Source organism: Magnolia sinica, chromosome 15 (genome assembly GCF_029962835.1).
Source record: "Magnolia sinica isolate HGM2019 chromosome 15, MsV1, whole genome shotgun sequence".
NCBI classification, from domain to species: Eukaryota; Viridiplantae; Streptophyta; class Magnoliopsida; order Magnoliales; family Magnoliaceae; genus Magnolia; species Magnolia sinica.
In genome coordinates, this window is record NC_080587.1 from 20520338 (window position 1) to 20536992 (window position 16655).

At 41.6% G+C, this 16655-nt stretch overlaps 1 long non-coding RNA gene and 1 other non-coding gene across 7 annotated transcripts in view; both read right to left on the reverse strand.

Moving 5' to 3' along the window:
- Window positions 1–9686: 9686 nt before the first annotated feature.
- LOC131227676 (uncharacterized) overlaps window positions 9687–16655 on the reverse strand; it is a 37716-nt gene continuing 30747 nt past the window's right edge. For 4 of the 6 annotated variants that reach the window (XR_009162430.1, XR_009162432.1, XR_009162428.1 and 1 more), the window contains one exon: window positions 9774–9886. This is a non-coding gene — a long non-coding RNA (uncharacterized LOC131227676). Of the gene's footprint in view, window positions 9742–9773; window positions 9887–9975; window positions 10067–16655 lie in introns of those variants that run through there. The other 2 variants (XR_009162433.1, XR_009162431.1) reach the window with 2 other exon arrangements.
- LOC131228326 (small nucleolar RNA R71) lies at window positions 15495–15600 on the reverse strand. Its single transcript, XR_009162834.1, has one exon. It is a non-coding gene; the product is annotated as a small nucleolar RNA R71 (small nucleolar RNA).

Below are 16655 nucleotides of genomic sequence, written 5' to 3' on the forward strand. Positions count from 1 at the left end.
GCTGCCTGTAGCCTATAAATGTGCACCTCCTGGACTTCGCATCTAGCTTGTTTCTGTGTTTTGCATCAATGTAAATATATGAAGTGCAACCGAACACTCTGAGATGTGTAAGGTTCACTTCTTTCTCCATCCACGTTTCTTCTGGTAGCCCACCATCCAATGGTGCTAAGGGACTTCTATTGATGAGATATGCGGCAGTATTCATAGCATCTGCCTAGAACGTCTTGGGCAACTCTGCATGTAACTTGATGCTCCTGGCATGCTCAAGGATGGTCCTGTTAATGCGCTCAGCTACACCGTTTTGCTGCGGTGTCCATGGAATCGTTTTCTGATGTTTGATTCCATTTGCTACACAATACTCCTCAAACCTCTTATCACAGTACTCTCCCCCATTATCTGATCTGAGACATTTTACTATTTTACCTGTCTCATTTTCTACCATTACTTTCCACTTCTTAAATACATCAAATACATCAGATTTGTGCTTTAAGAAATAAACCCACAGTTTTCTACTAGCATCATCAATAAAGGAAATAAAGTAATGTGAACCACCAAGAGATGATACCTTTGCCGGTCCCCACACATCAGTGTGTACAAGCTCCAACAGATGCGTCTTTGGAGCGCGTCCTGTCTTCTTTAAACTTACCCTCTTCTGCTTGCCATAAACGTAGTCCTCGCAGAATTCCAAGTCAATAGACTTCAGCCCTGGTAGCTTCCCTTTTGACAATAACACTTTCATTCCTTTCTCACTCATATGTCCCAACCTCTGAATCCATAACTGCCCATTCACTCCAGTTGATGCGACTACAAGTGAACTATACAATCCTGAAGTCACGTACAAAGTACCTTCCTTTTTACCTTAAGATATCACCAAAGCACCTTTTGTGATCTTCCAGGAATCACTAGTGAATGTTGTTACATATCCGGTATCGACCAACTGTCCCACTGAGATCAAATTATGTTTCAAACTCGGTACATGTTTGACATCCTTCAATTTCAAAACCGTTCCGTCTTTCTAATTTATATGAACGTCTCCCTTTCCAACAATACTGCACGACTCATCATCACCCAGCTAGACTCTCCCAAAGTCACTTGATACATAATCGCGCAGAACTTCCTTACATGAAGTGGCATGAAACGAAGCACCCGAGTCTATAACCCAAGACTCATTCCTCGCATCAAGAGACAAGATCAATGCCTCTATGTCACTCTCCTCAGATAGATTCATTGAATCCTTCCCACCTTGAGAGCTTCCTTCTTGTTTCTTAAGAGTCCTGCAATCACGTTTCATGTGCCCCTTCTTACAGCAATACCAACACCCGTCTTTGTCTTTCGGTCCCTTGGACTTCTTCCTAGACTTAGAACGTCCGTGTTTGCTGCCTCCTTTGTTCAAGGATCTTTCTCTTCCTTCAACGTTTAGAGCATTCCCTGAATCCCTTGAAACTCCTGATGCCTTTCTTCTAGATTTTTTGCTGAGAATTAGACCGGCCACATCATCAAATTTCAGCTTTGTTGACCCTGAAGAATTGCTCACAACAATCACCAAATCATCCCAACTGTTTGGCAAACTAGACAAGATCACTGATGCCCTGACCTCGTCCTCAAAAATAATGTCAACGGATTCCAACTGGCTCGTGACTGTATTGAACTCGTTTAGATGTTCAGCCACACTCCCACCATTTGACATCTTCATGTTGAATAGTTGTTTCATGAGATGAACCTTGTTGGATGCTGAGGGTTTTTCATACATCGTCGCTAGGGCTTCCATTAATTCTTTTGTGGTTTTCACCTTCGATATTGAAGGCGATGCTCTTAGACAAAGAGAGTCAGATCGTTCCTAAAGCCTTCCGATCCAATAAAAACCATTCACCATCTATCATCTTCTCTGGTTTCTTTTCTTTTCCTCCTAGAGGAATATAGAGGTCCTTCTGATACATATAATCCTCCATCTGCATCTTCCAGAAAGCAAAGTTTAAACCATCAAACTTCTTAATTCTAGTCTTCCATTCTTTCATCATCGCTCCCAATAGAACTAAACCAAGAGCTCTGATACCAGTTGTTGCGCAGCACGCCAACAACGCAGTGAACCGAGATCCAATCTCTGGTCTCACCCACAAACGATAAACAAAAAGAAATATAATCTAGAAGTAAAATCAAAGCATACCAAACAAACCACAAGACAAGATATACGTGGAAAAACCCCAACCAAGGGTAAAAAACCATGGGTGCAAACTTCCAAATATGAAGAAAATGAGATTACAAGCAATATACTAACCTTTTCCCTTGGATGTATAGAGAAAACCCTTTGCCCACACTTTAGAATAACTCCCATAACCCTAGAAAAGCCCTAGGGACCCCTATTTATAGTTTAGGCAACTTCCTTTTCGCACTTATGCGAAAACCGACTCAAAAATCCGCAGTCCGTGCAAAATCTGGAAACGAATCTGCGTAACCTCGACTGGTCAAGTAGGCTGCTCGATTGGTCGAGCGGACCCTTGACTGGTCGAGAATAGGCCTCGACCAGTCGAGCACCTCGGAACCAAAAAACTGATGCTCGCTAGACTTTGAGTCGAGCCAGTCTTTGACTGGTCGAGTTGGCCACTCGACTGGTCGAGCAGCCCTGTCTAGATGTGACTCCACATCTCAACACATCTCTATTTCCTCGACCTCCTCGTCCTCTTCCTCTATATCTTCCTCGACCTCTACCTCTTGAACTTGAGGATTCAGCAAAGGTTGAAGCTTTCAATGCTTGCTCTTCGGTGGCGGTGCTGCTGCACCGGTTCACCTTTTGCTCATGGACTAGCAAAGAACTTTGCAGCTCATCAATGGAGAGTCCATCAATGTCATTTGATTCTTCAATCGAACAAATGACATAGTCAAACTTCGAGGTCATCGAGCGCAGAATTTTTTGATTATGGTGACGTCTTCCATTTTGTCGCCATGGATGCGCATCTTGTTTGCGATCGCCATGGTTCTTGAGAAATAATCGGAAACACATTCTCCTTGTTTCATACAAAGAGTCTCGAATTCTGTGTGAAGTGCTTGGAGTTGTGCACGTTTCACCTTCACCGTGCCTTGATACTTTTTTTTTAGAGAATCCCAAATATGTTTAGAAGTATCTTTAGAGAGAATCGTTTCCAAGATTGAACGATCAATTGCTTGGAAAAGATAATTCTTTACTTTCAAGTCCTTCAATCTTTGCTCTTCCAATGCTTTCTTTTGAGCATCCGTCAATGCTCTTGCTGCTGCTTCAGTTGCTGGTTCCGAGATTCCAGTTTCAATGAGATGTCAGTACTCCTTGGATCTTAGGAAATTCTCCATTAACATGCTCCAATGATCATAGTGACCATCGAAGCGAGGTATGGCTAGCTGGATATAGTTATCGACCACCTTGTCAGACGCCATTGATTTTGCTGTTGCAAGTAAGAAGACTGCTGCTTCTTTTTACCTCAACCAAGCTTTGATACTAGATGTAGAAAGTTGAAAAAGACAAATGCACAACGAATATTTTGAAGGAGGAATTCAATTTTTTTTAATTTAAAGATCTGATTACATCTTAAATAAAAAAGTATAAACAAACTAACCAGAGAAAATAGGAACCAACTAGTTCCACGATTGAAGTACTCCTAAAGAAATGGGATACACTGACCCATTTCAACAGACTTCCCATATATCGGACAACCAAGACTTATTCAATATTTATCCAAACAAACCTTTAACATAGAGTTCCTCAAATTTTCTGATTTTACCGGACAATGCCACGACTAAAGGGAAGTATACAAGACTGCGTTTTAGTCTGCCCTTTTTTGTTTTGTTTTGTTTTTCCTTTAAAATAATCAATTCAAGAATTTTAGAGTCAATATGGTGTGTGTATGACATCCCCACAAATATGAAAATTATGCTTCTGCCATTGCCTTCTCCTCCTATCTCTAGCTTGAGACAGGTTTGTCTGGTTGAAGAATCCATGGCTGTTTGCCCAAGATGAAAGAGAAAAGCTTTTTAAGGGTCCCACAAATAGAGGGAAAGTGGGCTGGGCCCAACTAGGCCTACACAGTTCATTCTGGCAGCACTATGCCCATGGGTTGGGATTGAACCCAATAGCCAAATGGGCTGGGTCCGCGTTTTGATATAGATATAGCTTTGGCCAGTAGGGGTGGCAATAGGTCGAGCTAGGGCCAGGTGGGCTTGGATCGGCCTCAGCCTAGCCCTAGTTCCCAATGCCTTTGGCTTGGCCTTGACCCGAATTGGGGCAAAATGCTATGTCTGTCCTTGACCCAACAAGGTTAGTTAAGGCCCAGCCTGTCCTTGATGAGCCCGGGTAGTGCAAGCTTGAACCTGGTTCGCAGCCAAGTTTAATGGCCCACCATGTCTTGGTCCTAAAAGGTTGGACCACCTGGGCCAAGCCGGGTAGTGCAACCTATTTTACCATTGTTGGCAAGGGATTCCCACACAGCCTTATTTAAATTCAAACACAGCAAAGGAGTTGGCAATGGGTCAGGCAGCCCGAACCCCATAGAACCAGGCTTGGGGCCCTAAACTAGGTCCAAGGGCACGCCTGGAATTAGAAATCTAGACCCTGTGATTAGCCCAGGACAAGCCAAAGATAGTGATAAATGGCCTGGGCGAGTCCATTGGCCTAATCTAATCATCTAATGGGAGACAACTCCAGGATGCTTGTGTGTGATTCCATTCAACATATATATGTAGTTTTAAAATATATTATTTTTATTATCAAGCCATGCTTTTACAATACAAATCATTATATGACCGTGATTCATCCAGGCCAGAGGGGCACTACAAGAAATTTATCATATTTAAATCATTTCAAACATTTCATCATGTTACTCTATTTTTTATTGGGCTGGCCTAGCCCTAGCCCGGGTGCCGTTGCCACCCATAGGACTGTAAGCAGTTGGGTTCATGTCCAGTGGCCCAGGCGTCAATATTTAGATCATGGTCTGGTTTAAAGGTGTAAATGGGTCATTGGACGCAGTCCGACAATGTTTAGATTCATGGGGCTGGTATAGATCCAAAGGTTTACACAGAGTTATTGAATGCGTCATATGGAGATTTGGATCCTTTCATCCACATTGAGGATCAGTTAACTTAATGTTCTAGATCACTGGACCATGGGTCCCCCATCTGCAAATTGAAGCATGGGAAGATTGAGCCCCAACATGAATTGCGTTCAGCAATTCCATCCTATGGTGGCTAGAAATAACCATACGCGTGCATCATTGCATTGGTGGAACCCACAGTGAAAAAATCAAGGCTATCTCTGCATCAGATGATAATTTTCCCCTTTTCAATGTGGGTCCCACACTTAGATAGTCACAAACGACACTTTTCTTGATCAATCTGATTTTAGATACACTCCGCCCACAGTAAGGGCCATAATTACATGGGCTAGATAGCTGCACGTGGCAGTCACATGCGTGAGGGACTTAGCTAGAGAGGGATGGTCTTGTCAGGACCTATGTGGGCCACTTTGATGTATATATTTTATCCACACCATTTATTGTTGACAAATCATCTTAAAGAATGAGCCCCAAAAGGAGGCAGATCAAAGTCTCAAGAGGACCAGACCACGGTAAACATGGGGATTGAAAGCCTACCCTTGAAAACTTGTTAGGTGCTGCAGAAGTTTTGAATGAAGTTGATATTTATGTTTTCCTTCATCCACGTCTATAGGACCTTGTTTTCCTTCATCCAATCTGCGCCCGAATGGACCCTGACCTGAAAGTCAAAACAGATCGACAGATCCTAACCATCCAATTGGTGGGTGGTTATAAAACATACAGTCTTCTTATAATCAGTGATTTGGATCATCCAGGCCTATGTCGTTGTATGCCATGTATACAGTGGATTACAGAACAAAATTAAAATTTGTGGCAATTTGATCCTAGCAACCCTTTTTTAAATAGATGGTCAGCGGTACGAAATAATTTAAGCAATGTATAGTTATAATTGTTTCATCTGTTTGATTTTTGAGTACTGATTCATTGGAGACAAATCAACGTGTGTATAGATGTATATGCTTTGCCTGATGTACCTGTGCAAGGGAGCCCATCCACATGCCACTCATGTGTCAAAAGTGACACGTGTGACATCCAAACCATATTAAGATGGTCCCACCATGCAGTTGACCTTTTCCAGTAAGAAAAAAAGAGCCTGCCCACCAATTATCTTAGTTAGGATGGGTCTACCGTGATGTTTGTGAGAAATCTACCTAGTACATCCATTTTTTGAACTCATTTTATGACTTGACCAAAAATGAGAATGATCCAAGACTCAAGTAGGCTACACTAAAGGAAAAGGTGAGTAAGGAAATTACTAACGTTGAAGCCTCCCTGAGGTCGGTAGTGATGTTTACATGCCATCGATACTGTTCATAGTATCATTTCTATTGAGATGAACTGAAAAAAACAAATATTATCCTGATTCAAAAATTATGTAGCTGTTCAAAACATCATCCCAACTGAGATGAACTGAAAAGACAAATATTATCCTGATTCAAAAATTCCATGGCCCATGAATATTTCAACCATGGACATCCTCACGTTTTCAGCCCACTTGAGTATTGGATCCAGTTCATTTTTAGCCCATGTATACCATTAAAAACCTCCTATAATGCATTGTAATGTGTATTTGACAACCAACTTGTAGATTAGGTCATACAAACTTGGATGAAGGCAAAAAAACAAATATCAGCTTGATCCAGAACTTTTGAAGTCCCAAGAAGATTTTAATGGGGAGAGTTCACTCAACACTATGTGGCCCACTTGAGTTTTTAATCTACCTCAGTTTTGGATTCATTTCATAAAATTATCTGGAAAAATGGATGGATAGCATGGATGAGACACATACATCATGTCGGGGCTCAGAGAGCACTGACCACTGGCCATTGCCTAGTGGCAGGGTGAGTAAGCAAGGACGCGGATTGCGTCCTACCCCAGCCCCGACGGTAATCCGTCCGGGCAGGGCTCTGTGGGGCCCACCGTGATGTAAGTGTTTTATCCACGCCGTTCATTGTTTTTCTCAGATCATTTTAAATTATGATCCAAAAAACATGGCAGGTTCAAGTCTTAATTGAACCACAAAGTGGGGATTGAACTTCCACCATTAAAAAGTTCTTGGGAGCTGGAGAAGTTTCGGATCCAAGCTTATATTTGTGTTTTCACTTCATCCATGTCTACATGACCTTAGTAATAGGTTGGATGGTAAAAAAACATCACAGTGGCCCTTAGAAAGGTTTCAACGGTGGTTGTCATTATCACTGCACCTTCCTTTTGTGTGTTCCACTGAGATGTGGACCTCCCTCATTTTTAGGATCATATCATAAAATGGTCTGATAAAAGCGATTAACGGCGTGGATAAAACACTTACATCACTGTGGGCCCGACAGAGCCTTGCCCGGACGGATTACCGTCCTGGCGGGGGTAGGAGGCAATCCGCGTCCCTGGAGCGTGCGGATTGCGTCCTACCCAGCCCGTCTCCTCTTGGGAATGGGCAGAGCTCCAACTGGCCACAGTGATGTATGGGTTTAATGCACACCATCCCGTCTGGGCTTTGGGCCTGGTCCAACCATATATAGGCTTGGTCTTGATTATCATGCATGGGGATGGTCGTTGGACCTGAAAGTTTAACCATCTACTAACCAAGCCCGGTTTGGCCCTAGAGGCCCATCAACCCCTTCGGATGTATTATTAATTGGGCTCGGCTCGTTCCTTGGCACAGGCCCTGACATGACCATTATGATATTGAGAATAATAAAGATAATATAACCATGAGTGAAAAATGAAAATTGTCTGACACTTGGGATTGGTTGAATCATATTGAATTGCAATTCAACACGATACAATTGGTTGGGGACCTTACTCATTTCAACACCAGGTCATGGGTTCAAGCACCCATTGTGGTGAAATTCCACTGTGTGGTGTGAGTGCATGTGTCCAAAAAAAAAAAAAAAAAAAGAAAAAAAAAAGAAAAGAAAAAAGAAAACAATACAATTGGCCATTTTCTCCGATTTGATAAAGTGAACTCATGAATTTGCTGCTGTAAAAAAGAAATCTCAACTTGTAAATGTAGTGGTCTACAAAAGTAGGCTACATCTGGCAGCACGACTAATTCAATTGCATTAATTACTCATTGAAGTGGAAACAACAAAACTGTAGTTACAATTTAGATGCTTGGGTGAGTGTTTGCAATTCCACTTAGTTGCATATAGGAAGTTTCAAATACATCCTTAGGGAATCAGTGTGCTGAATTGAATTGATAGCAAACTAAACTAAGCCAATTACTTAGAAAAAGGTCGTTTATTGATTGGATGAGTGTTTATCAGTTGTGTATCTAAATGCAGTCTCAGTAGAATCAGTGTTCTAAACCGAATTGATAGTGAACTAAACTCAGCAATTTAGTTACAATTCTGTCGTTTATTGATTGTGTTTGCAATTCAAATCACTCGCATATCCAAATTTCCAAACACAACCTTAGAGAATCAGTGCACTTAATTGAATCAACACTGAACTGAACTCAGCGAATTTCATAGTATGAGCAAATGGTTAAACTGAGATATCCACAGCCAAACAATAAATACAATGGCTGATCAATTCCTTAACATAAATATCACACATAAAACCTGTTTGATTACTTGAAAAAAGCATAACAGTTAGTCTGCTGATCTGTTTTACATACATTCGCTTTCTAACCGAACACATGGATAAAGCTACAAACAGCTAGTAAAGTAACCATTCCTTCCCAAAAGCTATTTATGAAGCCTAGCTAGCTGATGAACTCACAAGCGATGAGGAACATCCATTCTCAATTTGAGAATCCCTTTTGAAGACAAATTTTCCCACCCTTGACAAACAAGAGACCTATTGACTCATTTTCAATTTGGAGCCTGCCCTTATGCCCGAGGGTCCACTGCTTGACTTGGCCTGCACGGCTAATGGGTGTATTATCTGGTATGTCAATCTTATAAGCCCTATGGTTGACAGGCAACCATATAAATATCACATCAATCAGACAATCTTATCTTTCTGAGTAACAGCCTTCAAGCAAACAGGTGATGAAAAATTAATTCAGCCAATAGTCTACACTCAGTAGAGAAAATCAGACAGGTAGAATTCTCCTATCCGCATGTTTTTTTGTACAATCACCCACAAGCGATAGATGTGAGCAGACGTGTGGTCTTCATTATCTGACTATGCAGCTTAATCAGGCAGCACAGATTCTCCCATCAGCATGTCTTCTGTACAATCATCCACAATGGTAGGGGCAATATCACATCAATCAGACAATCTTATCTTTCTGAGTAACAGCCTTCAAGCAAACAGATGATGAAAAATTAATTCAGCCAATAGTCTACACTCAGTAGAGAAAATCAGACAGGTAGAATTCTCCTATCCGCATGTTTTTTTGTACAATCACCCACAAGCGATAGATGTGAGCAGACGTGTGGTCTTCATTATCTGACTATGCAGCTTAATTAGGCAGCACAGATTCTCCCATCAGCATGTCTTCTGTACAATCATCCACAATGTTAGGGGCAAGCAGATGGGTGGTGGTCTTGATCATTTGACCATGCAGTCAAGTGGGCGTCATTCATGAATGAAGTGAGTCATAGGCCCTCAATTGCAGAGAAGACAACCTTTACTTCGACTTGTATCCCCTTTTCCCTCAAAGACTTGAACATGGATGAGAGGCACCAGGCAGCAGGTCTAGCTTCTCTAATCCAAGCTGTTGTATTGAACAGAAGTTTGGTTTGATCCGTTCATAGAACAGTATTTGTTGGAAGGAACAAACTTGTATCCCATTTGTCAATGGGAAATTGGAGTTTGAGGTTCGACCTGTATCTGAAAATTCCACCAAGTATGCAGCATCTCTGCAGCATAACAGTAACTTGGATTAAATTTATTTTTTTTCAATAAAACTAGTTATTATCCACATGCATTAAGAAAACCATGCATGTACCATTAAGCCATCAGAAAGTAGACATCAGTCAATATCTTCACTTAAGCTTCTGTATGTTGCCATGATTAGGTAACTGCAGACAATGATGCCCCTGTAGACATTGCCAAACATTTTCAGAAATATTTCCACTAATATTACTGTTTGAGTTTACCATAAAATCCAAACCCATATATCCTATAGCCTCAATGGGAAGGAACGATACATAGCTTTGTATACAGAGATTGTTCTCCATTTTGTATAGAGAATTTAAAAGATGGACATGCAAAGACTTACGAGTATATTATCACCATCATCATCTTAGCCTTTCTCCCAGTAAAGTTGGGTTTGGCTTTAAATGGTTGATTGGCAAAGAAGGGTCCATGATCAGCTCTCCAAAAGGCATCCACCACCCGTTTCTAAGCACTTTTGATGTAGGACAATTAACTACTTGCTCTAAAAGCTCGAACTGTTAGAGTATGGCAAATTAATCTCTTTTATCTTATAGCCCAGGCCCCCACATCTCATGAGTTAGGACCTCAGCCGAACCCCCCTCGTGGGCTCCAAATCACATTAGCCGCCCACCCCGAGTGTGTCCCCACATCGCATGGGCTATCTCACTCGAGCCCAGTGTGAAATGCACATTAATCACCCCCGGTGAGGAGTCTCGAACACAAGACCTCCCCTATGAGCCCCAAATCACATGGGTCACCCACCCCGAGTGTGTTCCCGCATCCCACGGGCTACCTCACTCAAGACCAGTGTGAAAATGCCCCTGCATTAACTTTGCTTTTGAAAATATGATATTATTTTTATAGGCAAGTCTGGAAACTAAAATTTTTGCATAAAAAGCTGGGTTGCTGCATACAACTGATTGTAGATGATCCGTCCTCTTCAAATTTAGTTGATTTTTATGTCGTAAAAATGCCTATAAGTTAAGAGTACAACTATCAAACCATGTATTCAATAGTATTCCATCTATTTTTAAATTTTAATACAACGTATTGGTCTAGCTCCATTATAACTTGTCTCAGCCAAGTAATCCCTCTCAGTTCCTTGTATGCCTTAGCTGTTAGAGATAGTGTGGAAAAAGCTTCTACGTATAATGCCAAGTATGACATATAGGTCTTGAAAATAAAGAAGATAGAATTACCTAGTGTTCTCGTTGTAAATCAAGAGATTTCATCAGAGATTCTTCAATTACTCTGATTTGGAGTGCATTATTGACATTTCCTGGTACGGTCCAACAACTGACAAAATAAATAAACAAAAAAAAAAAGGAAGAAGGAAAAATATAATATTCTGTGAATTTCCATTATTCTGTTCTCAGGCCAAGTCGATAAGGGATGGTAAATAACACTTCATGTTCACACAAATAATTAGGCTACATGTGTGTGCGTGTATGCATCCAATACAAACACAGAGTGCAACAACTTTTAACTCCTAGAAACTCCAGCTATAGATAACAACAGCACCTCAATCTATACTTCACATCAGTGAGCATTTCTTGCAACAGCTGCAATTCCTGCACACAAGGCAATGATGCTATAACTGTTAACTGAACTTCTAGAGAATGTTACGGTTACAAGTTGATACATTCCTATGAACATAACCGAATTCTTTGGCTGTAGTGGAGATGGTATATAAACAAAGTAGACACAGGATTGAAAATATCAGACAATGTATAGAAAATTTTCATTTGATGGAGTTAAGATGAATGCTTCCTATATCTGTACTTCTGCCGAGTACAAACAGAAGGGCCCTCAAATCTGTCGGTATGGTATACGTGTTTGAGATCCAATCCATTTATCAGGTCCAACCCTTGGTGAAAGTTTCCTAGTTTAAAATATGGTCAGTCCACTAATAAGGTGAATAGGTGGGCCAACCATGTACCATTGGTTGTCCATCTTTTAACTATCCATTTTCTCAATACGAGTCTGGCTCGCCTAATGAATAGACATACGATCCTAGGTGAAGACACATTCATCATGAGGCCAGTGTGATGTAGGGCTTAGATCATCAATACGTGTTTCAACTTTTCATGAGACACTTGTATTGGGTGTCAGCAGATCCATGCCTGCAGGTAGCATGCCTCTTAGTTTAGTGATTTGTTGAGGGTCAAATATTGCATATCAGACCCCATTTATTACCTGGATTTATGAGCATGACTCTGTTTAACGGCTTGGTTTAACTGTGTAGGTGATACAAGGTGTAATTACGAACTGAGACTAAGAAAGGGTGTTTAAAGCTGCGATTTAATGCTCTGATGACACCAAGGCAAGGGACGGACCCCAGGGGACCAAGATCATCGAATTTACACACCGAAGATCAGCGAAAATCGAGAAACTGAAGTTCAAGTGGCCCAAAATTGGTTCATAATGAAAGATCACAGGGTTCCCACTATCCGTTCAGGTCGAAACTTCATACATGCCCTGAGGGCCATAAATTAACCGTACACTTCAAAATTCAGCCTTTGGACTCCTAGGGAAGTGGCCCAACGGATAAATCAGGCCATAAATCTCTGATTCGGGGCCCATTTGATCACTGGATATGCTGCCAACTTGGGCTCGACTCGTGAAATTATCTGGAAGAAGGGACGGATGGAGTGGATTGCTCAAAACATCACGGTGGGACCCATTTACATAGGATGAGTGGACATAGCATACGTGCAACAGAGGTGCACCGAACGCTAAGTCGGGTCAAACCGACTTTGACCCGCAGCATTCGACTCTCCTTCACAGAGAAGGAAGTCTCTGTTTTTTTTCCGCAGCAGGGCACCCGTTGCTGATGAAGTGGCCCACCATCATCATTGTTTTTGGTGATCCAAGCCGTTCATCGTGTGAAGACCACGATTTTATCCCAATACTCACTGTTTTTATTTATCTATGCATGCCGCCAAGCTCACATCTACAAGAATTCATCCTTGCGTCGACCGACGGTGTGGCCCATCCGAACCACGGTTTCTCTCTAAACTCGGGATCAAGATCAAGGTCAGATGCAGAGGCTTTTATATTGGATTGTACTCTCCATATGATCAGTCTAAGTGGACCCCACCATGCATCAGCGCACCTCTGTTACGGACGTCCGTAAAAACCGAACGTCACCCGGCCTTCTCAGGCTGTTGTGTGAGCTTGATCAGCATCGGATTGGTAATCCGGACCATCCATGAGATTTATTTGGTCCCCATCATCACAGCCTAGGTGGAGAAATTTTGCAGTCCAAGTTGAGATCAATTTCGAGCGTTTAAACGTCGGACGAACGGCGACGAGAAAAGTCAGGTGGACCATATCAAAATCACTCCAAAACCTGTCATTTCCACCCGAAATCTTGCCAAGAAGCTAATGGACGGAATGGATTTGCTCTCCGACGCCGAACAGGGACCCACAAATCATCTCAGCGCAAGCCGTTTGCGCAGGCAGCGCGTCCGTGATCACCGGACGCGGTTCGATGAAGTGGCCCACCAGAATGACCCATTCGACCGATCTGGACCGTCCGTATGAAAGCCAAGGAAGAGTCAAGCAACGCCACGATGCCAAAATCCACGGATATGAGCGGTATGTCCCGCACTTTCTATCGAAATACAAGTGAGTTGGCGGGTATTTCTGCTGCGAGAGATGTTGCGCACGCTGCCTGCGTAAACAAAAACTTGCGCACTCTCCAGCCACCGTCGGGAAGACTAATAAAAAGGGAGGAATTCTTTGCTGGGGCAGGGAACTAAGCGAGAGGATTGAAGAGAGAGTGAAGTTTTTTTTGTCTTCTTTTGTTTCCTTTTATTTCTTTCCTTCTTGTTCTTTTCTTTCTCTTTTTATTTTTTTATTTGCATTAAGTTTAGCCCATATCATGTGTGGCTAAATCTCTTAGCTAGGGCTAAGAGGTGAAGCCTGTAGCAAGATGGGAGAGTCTACTTTGTGCCTTTAATGCATAAACTGAATTTGATATATTTGATTGTTCAAGGAATATTTTTCCTAGTCTTTTATGGTCTGTTGTGACTGAAATTACAATGGATTTGCAATGGCTTTGAATATCTCCTTTTCTTTTTTTTATGTTTATGAAGTCAGGAAGCCCTGTTGTTCATCATGGCTCCATGGGCATGGTAGGATGACAGTACCCTTCCTGACCTTCATACATTGTTGAATGGTTGGTAATTAGTTTAATCTTGTTGTTTACTTTGTCTCCTGGGCATGGTTAGATGATGGAATCCATTCTAATTCATACACCTTTCATCTCTTGAAACCTATATCAATGGCAGTTCAGTAAGTTTTCATAATTTGGGATCCTGGCATACGATCTCCCTGATCTCTACAAGTGGATCCTCTGAATCCCTAGTTTCCTTCCTCTGAGTTACTTAAGTTTTAGATAATCATTCCGCAATTATTTCCTAAATTCTATTTGTTTTAGATCGCATCTTCGACTAGTTCTAGTTCTTCTGGGTTTCAGATATCGTACAGGTATCAGTCCCTGTGGATTCGACCTCGGTCTTACCGAGTTTATTACTACATCACAACCCTGCACTTGGGGTGTGAACAAGTTTTTGGCGCCGTTGACGGTTACGATTTTCTGAAATTAATTGGTTTTAGGATTAGTTTAAGATTAGGATTTTACTAACCTTAGTTTTACTTATTTATTTATTTATTTCTATTTGAGTTCAAAACTAACTTGTTTCCTATTTTATAGGATCTGGACATAAGTTTCTCAATTGGTAATTCCTTCCTAATCTCTCTACTCTTTCATATTTTTAGAATTAGGGTTTAAATTTTAGAAATTTTCTAATTCTAGCACTTTTAGAATCTAATTTATTTTCCTAATTTATTTTTAGAATATTTTTTTTTAGGAACTAACCTTCTTATTTTGTAGGCCTTTAAGATAGAAATTTCTAATTTGGGTTTTAACCTAGGACTTCAATTTGGTAATTTCTTTCCAACTCTCTCTTTCTTTCTAGATTTTCTTTCCTAGGGTTAAGTTTTTAACTGAGGGCTGCGAGTGTTTTCATGCCCAAGTGGGCCCGTGACGACACTCGACGTCTCTTGACTGAAGGAGGATTGGTTGAGGGGTTGACTATCCATCGCAGGACTAGACACCGCTCGAAATCCCCTGAGTTAACTGAAGTTATGGCTGAACACCAACCTCCTCTACTTCCACCCAGGGTGGAGGATACCCAAGATGAGAATGAGGTGCAACAGGCACCCCCGCCTCGTACTTTACGAGATTTTCTACAACCGGCGGGAGTGAGTACGCCCTCATGCATGATTTTTCCTGAAAACACAGGACAAATGGACATCAAGCCAGGAGTTATCCAACTCCTTCCCAAATTCCATGGACTAGAATCTGAAAGTCCATATTTACATTTGAAAGAGTTCGATGAAATAATAGCTACATTATGTTTTCCTAATGTATCTGAAGATCAGAGTGAAACTCTTTCCTTTTTCCTTAAAGAGAAAGCTAAAGGCGTGGTTACATTCACTGCGTCCTAGATCCATTGGCACATGGAGCGACATGCAGAGAGGGAATTCATAAAAAATTCTTCCCACATCATAAAAGCGATTACCCTCGGAAAAGCAATCATGAACTTTGCCCAAAGGAAGATGAAACATTCTTCCAATGTTGGGAAAGGTTCAAAGATTTGGTCGATTCATGCCCACAACACGGATTTGAAACGTGGCGCATTACAAATTTTTCTATGATGTGACATCTTCCATGCGCCAAATGGTCGAGACAATGTGTAATGGAGAATTCATTAATAAAGATGTCAACGAGGTATGGGACTACCTCGACAGTTTGGCTGAAAAAACACAATCTTGGGACTATTACCCAAAGTCGAACACCACGTCTAGGCCAACTCAATCAAAGGAGAAAGGTGGATTATATCTCTTAAAAGAAGAGGATGATCTCAAGTGTAAAGTGACTACGCTCATAAGGAAAGTTGAGGCCATGGAAGGAAAGAAGGATAAGGTCAATGAAGTTGTTTGCGGCATCTGTGATTGCAACATTCACACAACTGAAAACTGTCCTACAATACCTGCCTTTCGAGGAGTGTTGAATGAACAAGCCAATGCCGTAAATAACTATCAAAGACCTTTTACTGGACCTAACTCTAACACATACAATCCTGGCTGGAAAAATCATCCAAACTTCAGTTGGAGAAATGGACAAACGGCGACTCCTCCAGGTTTCTTCAATCAAAATCCAAATCAAGTGAAACCTCAAGAGGAACCGGTTCAAAATCCCATACAAGAGCTGGCTCAGGCAATGCGGGGAATCACAGATTTTATGCAAAAGATAGATTCTCGTATGACGGTTATAGAAAAGGGGATGCTTCCTGCACAACCTATCCCCAATCCTAAACCGCAATACGAGAATAATGATCCCAGCTCTTCAAATCAGATGGGGCATGCTAAATCCATCACCACTCTTAGGAGTGGGAAGATCATTGATAAAACTCTTCCGGTTAGGCCCGAAAAGCCTCAAGAACCAGAAGAGGACAACAATGATGGATCCAGTGATGCCCCACAAAAAGTAGAACCGGAACTTCTAGAGAAGCCAGTTGCTCCATTCCCCCAACGGTTGGTTTCACCAAAACCTCTCTCTAACTCTCAGGATATCCTAGAGGTGTTGAAACAGGTGAAAGTCAACATTCCTCTACTTGATGTCGTTAAACAGATACCTTCATATGCCAAATTCCTAAAAGACTTATGCACGACCAAGCG